The sequence below is a fragment of the Triticum urartu genome, chromosome 2, assembly GCF_003073215.2.
Source record: "Triticum urartu cultivar G1812 chromosome 2, Tu2.1, whole genome shotgun sequence".
NCBI lineage: Eukaryota > Viridiplantae > Streptophyta > Magnoliopsida > Poales > Poaceae > Triticum > Triticum urartu.
Window position 1 is genome coordinate 162,531,117 of NC_053023.1, and position 10,119 is coordinate 162,541,235.

Consider the following 10,119-nt stretch of genomic DNA (forward strand, 5'->3'; position numbering starts at 1 on the left):
TTTACCTGCTTGACAATCCCGTAGCCCCATCGAGCCTCGCGTCAAGCCCGCCAACCTCAGAGAATAACGAATCCCCACAGCTGCCGACTATTCCACCTGCTTCCACAAGCACCCCTTCGGCCGCCAGCAATGCCGCCTCCCGCCACCGATGGTCAACGTAAACATGCACAGAAACAATGAAATGGATAACACTTTTGCCCCCTCTATTACACATCAGAACCATCAAATTCAAACCTCGTCACAAAGCAGAGCATAATGTACTCAATAAAAATCAAGTAACCCTCCCTCACCAGCATCTACTCAATTAGACTACTAATCCGACTACCTTCTTTTCGGGGCAAAAAATAACAAATCTACACCACCCTCGCGCAAGCAAGAAGTAATATATAGTGAAAAAATGAAACACAAATTCGACGAAGAATACACTGTACGGACGCAACTATTTTCCACAATGTTATCTGGTGATAAATTTGCAGCTATTTTTTGGACATATTTTCCACGAATGTCATACAACAACAACAACAACAACAACAACAACAACAACAACAAAGCCTTTAGTCCCAAACAAGTTGGGGTAGGCTAGAGGTGAAACCCATAAGATCTCGCAACCAACTCATGGCTTTGGCACATGGATAGCAAGCTTCCACGGACCCCTGTCCATAGCTAGCTATTTGGTGATACTCCAATCCTTCAGGTCTCTCTTGACGGACTCCTTCCATGTCAAATTCGGTCTACCCGCTCTCTCTTGACATTCTTCGCACGCTTTAGCCGTCCACTATGCACCGGAGCTTCTGGAGGCCTGCGCTGAATATGCCCAAACCATCTCAGACGATGTTGGACAAGCTTCTCTTCAATTGGTGCTACCCCAACTCTATCTCGTATATCATCATCCCGGACTCGATCCTTCCTTGTGTGGCCACACATCCATCTCAACATACGCATCTCCGCCATACCTAACTGTTGAACATGTCGCCTTTTAGTCGGCCAACACTCAGCGCCATACAACATTGCGGGTCGGACCGCCGTCCTGTAGAACTTGCCTTTTAGCTTTTGTGGCACTCTCTTGTCATAGAGAATGCCAGAAGCTTGGCGCCACTTCATCCATCCGGCTTTGATTCGATGGTTCACATCTTCATCAATACCCCCATCCTCCTGCAGCATTGACCCCAAATACCGAAAGGTGTCCTTCTGAGGTACCACCTGGCCGTCAAGGCTAACCTCCTCCTCACACCTAGTAGTACTGAAACCGCACATCATGTACTCGGTTTTAGTTCTACTAAGCCTAAACCCTTTCGATTCACGGGTTTGTCTCCATAACTCTAACTTCCTATTTTCCACGAATGTCATCTGGTGAAAAATTTCTATTCGCTATGAAAACATTTGTCAATGTTTCACACTAAAAAAAATCAGATTTTTTAATTATTTTACTGTTCACCCAGGTTCAAGTGAGCTAGGGATTAGAAAAACATTTTTGGACAAAGTACTACAGAAATAATCCAAGCAATCCTACTATAATATCAAGGCACACATATAAGTGATTATTCTCTCATGCAAACTGAAGTACTCCCTCTGTTTCTAAATATAAGTCCATTTAGAAATTTCAATATGGACTACATACGGATGCATATAGACATTCTTTAGAGTGTAGATTCATTCAGTAGTCCATATTGGAATATGTAAAAAGACTTATATTTAGGAATGGAGGGAGTAGTATATATCCACCTCACGGGCTACTATATTAAGATGGCCAAGCCTTTGTTAATCATATAAACATGGTACAGGCAAGGAGGACATTAGCTAAGAAATGTAGTATCAAAGATTAGATAGATGAACATGCAAAATTTGATGTAGAAAACAAGGATAATCTTACCTGAATCTCTTCCGATGACTGCGCCTTGGCAGAGATGATATAGAAAATCTCGACTGGGGTGTATTACTCAATGGGGGTGTCGTCTGGTAGCGGAGGCGTGTACGGCTGCATCAGAGTGTGACCCGCCACCACGGGCATAGGCGTTACAGATTGGAGAGTGGAGGTCGACGAAGGCGCTGGCATGCCTGCACGAGACATGCGCAAAATTATCAAATCAGCATTGAACGTACCATATAGATGGATCTCTCAAAATATACTCTCATTCATCAATTCCTTTTCAGAAAATAAATGAAGTGGCTGGACCAATCTTAGCTCTGCTTGTATGTTGCTGCTCCAAAATCTTCCTCGAACTGGAGATTGACGGTCATATACTATGCATTAACTCTAAGGCAGAAACTTATTATCATCTTCAAAATAAGCTCACGAGTAAGAAGATATCCATGAGAAGTACATCAAATTATGTATGAAAATATCTGAACCAAACAGAGCGCCTATTTATTCTCATCTCATAGTTTTCATTCACTAAAATGTGTCGTTGGCCTAATATGCATGTCTGACCAAAAGTGTGATGAGGTGTTGGATCAGAGGTTTTAGTTAGGTCATGAACTGATCCCATCACTCAACAGTTAACACGAGAGTTTGGCGAGAGCAACAAAAAGTATGGTTAGCATATACGAAACACAAGTACAGATCCATAAGCAGAGGACACATATGGCCTGTGTGTTACTTGTTGTGGTGAAACCGTATGCTTTTTGACCAAATATATATATGCAAGGCAACATGCAGATGAATAGCATGAAGATGTGGGCAAAAAGGCACACGTTTGTTTAAGTAGGTTTGATAGGATGCTTAAAATAAGAAGGTTTACTATAACCATGGGCCTTGTAGCAGAAGAAACAACAAAGTAACAATGCTGCCGAAACAAACGGGATCCAGGAATTAAAGCATGGACAAAAGAATGCAAATACCGAATACTTGTAAGAATAGAAATGCAAATTAAAACGGATCTACTAACCCATAATTTTTAAATACAAATTATTTGAATATATTACAAATCAAAAGCTTGCAAGAATAGAGATGGTCAGATGGAACATACCGAATACCGACAGCGCACTAAAGACAATCATGAGGCAAATGCCCTTTCCGAGACCTCATTGCAGTAAATGTTCGAATAATATCCTTATCATCAACGGACTTGAGTACCACCTGCTCATTGTAACTTGTAACACATGACTTGAACCATTCATTATTGATCTTGCTACGCAGTTTGCTCCCTGTTAAAAAATAAGAAAACAGTTTTCTCTCTATTAGTGCTTGACAGAAAAACAGAACTGTTCATAAAACTTTAGAAAATTGACAAATCAAAAGATTGACAAATAAAAAATACAGTCTTGCAAACTTAAAGAAAATGACGAGTTTGGCTTGACAGAACAAGGATTATAGGATCAGGAAAATCAGCTTTATCGACAAAATCTGATCTGTATAACTTTAAAGTAGATACTTGGTTGCAGCTAAAATAAAATCAAGTGCTGCCGGCAGGAAGTGCTGCCGGCAGGTCCGGTCCTCGGATTTTAGGGGCCCAGGGCGAAACAAAAATCCAGGGCCTTTAGTATAAAGGTCTAAATAATAATCAATCTATGTAGACATAAATTTAGAGGCCAAAAAAAGGGCATCTAAAATCATTAAGCATATCAAATAATAAAATCATCCGAGATGCAAATTAGTAAATTAGTAATGATAGTAACTATCTATCTCATCCAACAATTTCTTCTCAATGCATACTTTCGAGATGGCATGACAGTACTAAAATTGAAAAGGACAATTATTTTTGGAAATTAGCATAAAGCTATGATAATATAAGATCCAGTTAAAAATCATCATCAAGAATCTGCCTCTCGCCTCTGGTTCATAAAACCTGCTAGGCATACCTTATCTAGAATCTGCCTCTCACCTCTTGTTGTGGTGAACGACGTTTATTATCACTTGGACGGCAGAGCTAACGACCTGATTGGTAAACTATAGAGATCAAAGAGGAGAAACAATCAGGCAAATCGCTGGACAAATCTAGAATCAGAAACGCATAGGTCGCTGCTTGTTCGGAGGAAGAAAGATGAACAGCCAGATGTACGTACCTGGTGGCGCTAACATCCTAGACTCCAGTCGAAATCAAATTAGGGCGCGGCGGTGCGGACACACCAGGAACTTAATTAGGGTGCGACGAGGACGACACGCTGGATCCTCATAGGGAAGGCTCCCCCAAACCATGGAAGCTGGCGTGGTCGCGCGGAGGACGATGATGACGACAGGAGGAAGCTATAGTGGGTGAGGTGGAGCTCCTCCGTACGCGCACATGCCAACACCCGCCCGCCTGCGATGAGGATGACGCGCCGGCTCCTCATAGGGAATCCCCAAATCGTGGAATCTGGCAGGGTCACACGGAGGATGACGATGACGACGGGAGGAATTGGGGGAGGTGTAGCTTCACCATGGCCGAGTCGAGCGAAGGAGGCCGGCGGTGGCGATTTTTGTGGAGAGAAAGATCCGATCGGGATCGAGGGGGGGGGGGGGGGGAGGTGCAAGCATGCGTGCGACCACGTGGAGACGCGAAATCTACCCTGTGCCGCAGCGGCGGCGTCTCCCGGAGTTCGGCGGCAGGGATTGAAACCGCCCTGCCCTGGAGACTTGGCGGCGGCGTTTCCCGGAGTTCGGCGTCGGGAGCGGCCTCTCCCTCTCGGACAGCAGCGGCGGCAACGATAGATGGGATCGATGGAGCTTTTTTTTCGGGTGTGGGGTTTTTTTGGGTGGCTGCGTGGATGGGTGAGGTGGGAAGAGGGCGAAAAAAACCAGCGAAAAAAACCGGACGAAAATGGTGGGACGAAAATAAAAACCGGAATGCGACCTACCAACTGAGACATTAGGAGTAGAGATTCCGCCGCACAGGCCACGCTCGTCTTCGCAGTATTTGCAAATACCGAAATCCTTTTCGTCGTCAGACATTTCCTATGTTCATAGTTAAAACATTAATTGAAAATCGATCGAAGACAACTACCAGGATACTCAACACACAAATCCGGGGCACTCGATATTTCCTATATCTTTTGGCACAAATCATGCCAAAATTCACAGAAAAATCTGGCATGACCTTTGCTAAAATAGGACATATCGAGCGCCTGAAATTTGCCGGAACGGAAATGAATCAACACTCCGGCAAAACATAGGCCACTCGAAGGTGTAACCTGCAAACATGACCGGCCACTTGGGCAAGCATATATCCTATTTGAGAAACACAAGATATACATTTCAAAATATGTTACTGGACTCAAATTAGCATGCATTCAATAAGCAAAAGTAAATCATCTCATGCATCTATAAATCGTTGAATATTATCACTAATACATCCCGAATAGTGTCATACATATAACATCACTAATACAACTAAAATCCTAGCACACGACGGGTATCGGTGCGGGCAGTGGACACCCACAGAGAAGGAACCATCACGGGATCATAGCTCCAGTGAGATCCCTGGAGATCCTGCCAGGTATTGGAGAACCTGTGCTCCAACGCAAACAAGTAGCGACAGACGTGCGCGTCCTCCTCACTGACACGGTGACGCACCACCTCCGCGGGGTCCTCGAGCCTCTGGACCGTCACTGGCCCACGCGACCGTCACCAAAGAAGGTTCGGGTCAACGACAGACTGGCTCCTCACCAACCTGCGCCCCCGGTAGGTAGCGCCTCCCAGTACCACCCCGACGGAGTCCAGTCCTAGACATGGCCCATCTGGTCAAGCAGGTGTCGTCCTCTGCCGACTCGACGACGAGGATGCAGGATAGGCATCGTCCACGTCGATGCGGGAAAAATTGCTTTAACTAAAAAAGTAGCAACAAGTTCTTACTAACTAGTTCTATTAATTCAACTAGTTCTTATTAAAAATAAACTTACTATAAATAAAAATAAACTAGTACCTAATTAGTACCTAGTTCTTACTAACTAATTAGTACCTAGGAACTACTGCCCTAATTACCATCTAATTTGATGAAGCTAGGGGTGGAAAGTGGTAGTGGATATTCCAATTATCCAACTATAAAGTGAAATAAGTTGTCAAATTTTACTCGTTTTATGATTCATCTTAGAAATTTTATTCGTTTCCACCCTTACATGAACCCTAACTCATTTGAGCCGCATCCGCATCCGATTCGTTTCCACTCTTACATGAACCCTAACTAATTTGATGCAACTAAAATATAAAGAAACCCTAGGCAGAGGTAGGGGAGAGGGAGGAGCAGGCGTGCTCACCTCGGGTGCCTGCGACGAGGGAGGGGCAGGCGGCGTCGAGGTCGGGGTCGGGGCTCGGGCGCGCGGCGGATGGCGGCGTCGAGGTCGGGGTCGGGGGCGGCGTCCGGGGCGGCGTTGAGGTCGGGGGCGGGGGCGGCGTTGAATCTGGGGTCGGGGCGGCGTAGAGGGTGTGCGGAGAGCGCGCGGCGGCCGACGGGCGACAGCGGCGGCGAGAGTGGAGAGCTGGATTTGGGGGAAGTGGCCGTGGGGAAGGACGAACCCCGTGGTTAAGTCAGAAGTAGCAGTAGCGCGTTTCAGAAAGCGCGCTACTGCTACGTTAGCTACATCGCGTTCTGGGATACACGCTACTGCTACTCCTTTCTTTTTTCCCCTTTTTCATTTAGTTTTCTTCACATTTTATTTTTTTCCTTTCACCTTATTCTATTTCTTTCATTTTCAATTACCTTTCTATGTGCTTTCCATTTAATTTTATATCCTTTAGCAGTAGCGAGTTTAGATTAAAACGCGCTGCTACAAAGAAAATAGCGGTAGCGCGGTTCGATATAGGTCGCTACTACTATGTATAGCCTATCGGCTAAGCCGTGAGAATTTTAGTAGTAACGTGTTTAGAACAAGACGCGCTACTGCTAAAACTTTATCTACAGCGCGGTTTACACAGGTGCGCTACTGCTACTTAGTACCAGCGTGCTTCTTTGACACGTGCTACTGCTAAAGTTCTGTGTATAAGGTTTTCCCTAGTTGTGCATGATGATAATGTCTCGGATTCTCAAGGACATGATTTTGTGGGAGCCCGGAAACGCGCAGCTTGGGGGCATCAAGAATCCTGATCAGGCCACGAATCGTCTTGCCAGGTAGCTGGAGGATGAGGCGCTCCAGCTGTGGAGCCTTCAGCACCGTGATGCTCTGCACGCACCGCAGGCTCTGGCCGACGAGGCGGAGACGCAGCCCCTACATGATTCCCTGGATGCTCAGGATCTCCAGGACGGGGCTCATGCCGACGAGGGCGTCGACGTCCCCCTGCTCCATGTAGACGCCGCAGATGCCAAGCTCGCGGAGGTGTGGGAAGGAGGTGCTGCGCGGTAACCCGGCCATGTCCGGGAACTTCCAGACGCCGACGTAGAGGCGCGTGAGGGTGGAGATGGCGAAGAGCGTGGCCGGGAGCGGCACGTCGACCGGCCACGGGCGGTTGACGAGGACGAGCTCCTGGACGCCCTTGGCGGCAAGGAGCTGAAGCCAGCACGCGAGCTGGGCCGAGTGTGGATTTTTAGAACATCTGCACTTGGGCCCTGCTATCTTGACTGTTCAATATTGTTATAAGATCTGTGCAACACAATTAACTTTTCATATGAAATTTTCTCTTTTTTGTTTCTCTCACATAGAATATGTATTGAATTTCAAACCTTTGCAGTGTGGCAAAGCTTTCTATCTAGAATCTAGGGTAAATCTTTCAGAATTTTTTGTCAAACATAAATATACAAAATATAATTTTTTAATCTAGAAAATAGTATATTTATATTTGACAAAAAAATCTAAAAGATTTATCCTAGATTCTGGATTGAAAACTTGGCTACGCTGCAAAGGTTTGTACTTCAAAACATGTTTTAAGCGAGAGAAACAAAAAAGAGAAATGTATTTGCACGATCACGATGCGCGGAATGGATGGCTAGATAAGGAGGGCCTGGTGCAGGTGTTCTATTTTATGTTTTCGGAGCTGGGCCTGGTGCAGGTGTTCTATTTTATGTTTTCGGAGCTGGGCCTGGTGCGCGCTCATGTGGCTGCAGGTGAGGTGGACGCAGCGAAAGGGCCCCGGGTGTGCCTTGAGGATGCGGGAGATGGTGGCGGTGATGGCCGGCGAGTCTGTCGGCGTGGGTGGCCTGCGGCGGTCGTCCGGCCGGAGGTAGGCGTCGACCAGGATGGGTTCTGCGGAGAGCCAGAGGCGGTGCCAGCCCGAGGCGAACACGGTGGTGCGTGCGGCGTCCGTGACGGGGAGGCGGCAGATGATGTCGAGGAGGGCGGTGAGCCGCCCGATTTCGCTGACGGGCAGGTCAGGGACGAGCGAGGTGTGGATGTACATCAGCATCCGATGCGCGGCGCGGTCCATCACGTAGGGGTCGAACCCCATGCTCCGGAGGTCGGCGGTCGTCTCCACGTCCATGGTGGCCAACTGTGTCCCCCCGGCCATGGTCGACGACGAGGGAAAGCTGGGGATTTGGGGGAGTGGCGGCTGGCAAGTGAAGCCGTGGGGAGAGTGGTCCGTGGCCGTCGCTTAGTTGGGCCAAATTCCCATATAGGGTTCTCGCGGGGCCACGAGTCAGACGCTTATTTGTGTGTTTTTACCCCTTCTAGTCTTTAAATTTCTACACTATTATTTATGATTTCAGAAAAAAGAAGTGTTTAATCTCTATCATGCTTGTGAACTTATAGACATACTACTTGAGTCAAGTGTCATTTCTGGTATTTTTTATCACTTGTACCTCTCTTAACTATGGTCAGAGCGTATTCATCAAACATAATACATCTAACAAAAAAATATAATATGTCAATGAAAGAACATTAATTTTAGTTTTTATTGAAGTGAACAGGAGAAAGAAAATCATTCATTAATGAATATTAAATTCAGAAAGTGGATAGAAGAAATTTAAAGTCAGAGAACCCCCTAAAACAATAACCATTTAACGCCATGTCTTTAACGAACATTGCTAGGAAATAATTGAATATAGAACTGCTAAACCGATGGCTAGTAAACTAGAAGCAGTAGTTTCTATCATATCTTCTTTTCATCTAATCCTGATTTTCAATATCGATCTATAAAACAATATACCATCACTTTGTAAATTTAATGAATAGGTGGACACAATAAAGAATTCTTATTGGTAATAGTGGTAGAACTTAGCGGGTAACAATTGGTAAAGGCTTAAAGTTTAATGCAATTTGACAAATGAAATTGCAACTACTAGGGTATATATTATTGTCATTGCAAACTGTTCTTCTGCAAATCAAGCATAAATAACTAGTCGGTGTCCATTTCGTAAATATGTGACAAATCTTTTTCAGCGGTGAACATTTTATACTTCCTCCATTCTAAAATATAGTGCGCCCGCGCTTCACGAGGTCTAACTTTGACCACAAATTTAACCAACGAGACCGACTGTGGTGGGAGAAAAAAATTATATAATTGAAAACTTCTTTCGAATACGAATTCACTGATATAACTTTTGCTCCCGCCGCAATTGGTTTTGGTAGTTAAATTTACGGTCAAAGTTGAAGCACGAGGATAGAGGAAGCACTACATTATGGAATGGAGGAAGTAAGTATATGATTAAAAAATAAAATTAAGTGAACTAACCTTTAGACAAAATATTTTTAGAATTTTTGAAATATACAAAAGGTTAGAAAGGGGAAAGCTTGGAAAGGAAGAAAATATAACAGAAACAACAAGAAATTTTTTTGGACGCCCATGGAAGCACGCTTTCATATACGTACGTAATACTTTTTACGAAACTTAGAGCAACTCCAACCGGGTGACCCAAACGGATGCGCGGTTTGTCCGCCTTTTGTTCGTTTGGATCGGCATGTCCGTCCAATTTTTTGTTTGGGCCAGCTGTGCGCCCAACACGCCGACCCATTTTCCGTCCGCGCGGCGGGCTTGCAGACATTTTTTTATCGTTTTTGACACATATGTATAAAATTTGACCCTAGATTAACATAGTTCAATAAAAATAAAAATATTGCATAGTTCGAGAATCATATAAATATCTCATAGTTTACAAGCCAAATAAACATTAAATTGTCTCAAATACTCTTATTATTTTCGGGACGGTGACCAAGGCACATAATTATAGACATGTTACGATGAAATTACCCTTGGCAAATTTATTGGTAGTGGCAAGTAAATCAGTTAGTCCAAAAAAGTAAGAGATACATGCAATCGACAAAGAGATACTTTTCCTC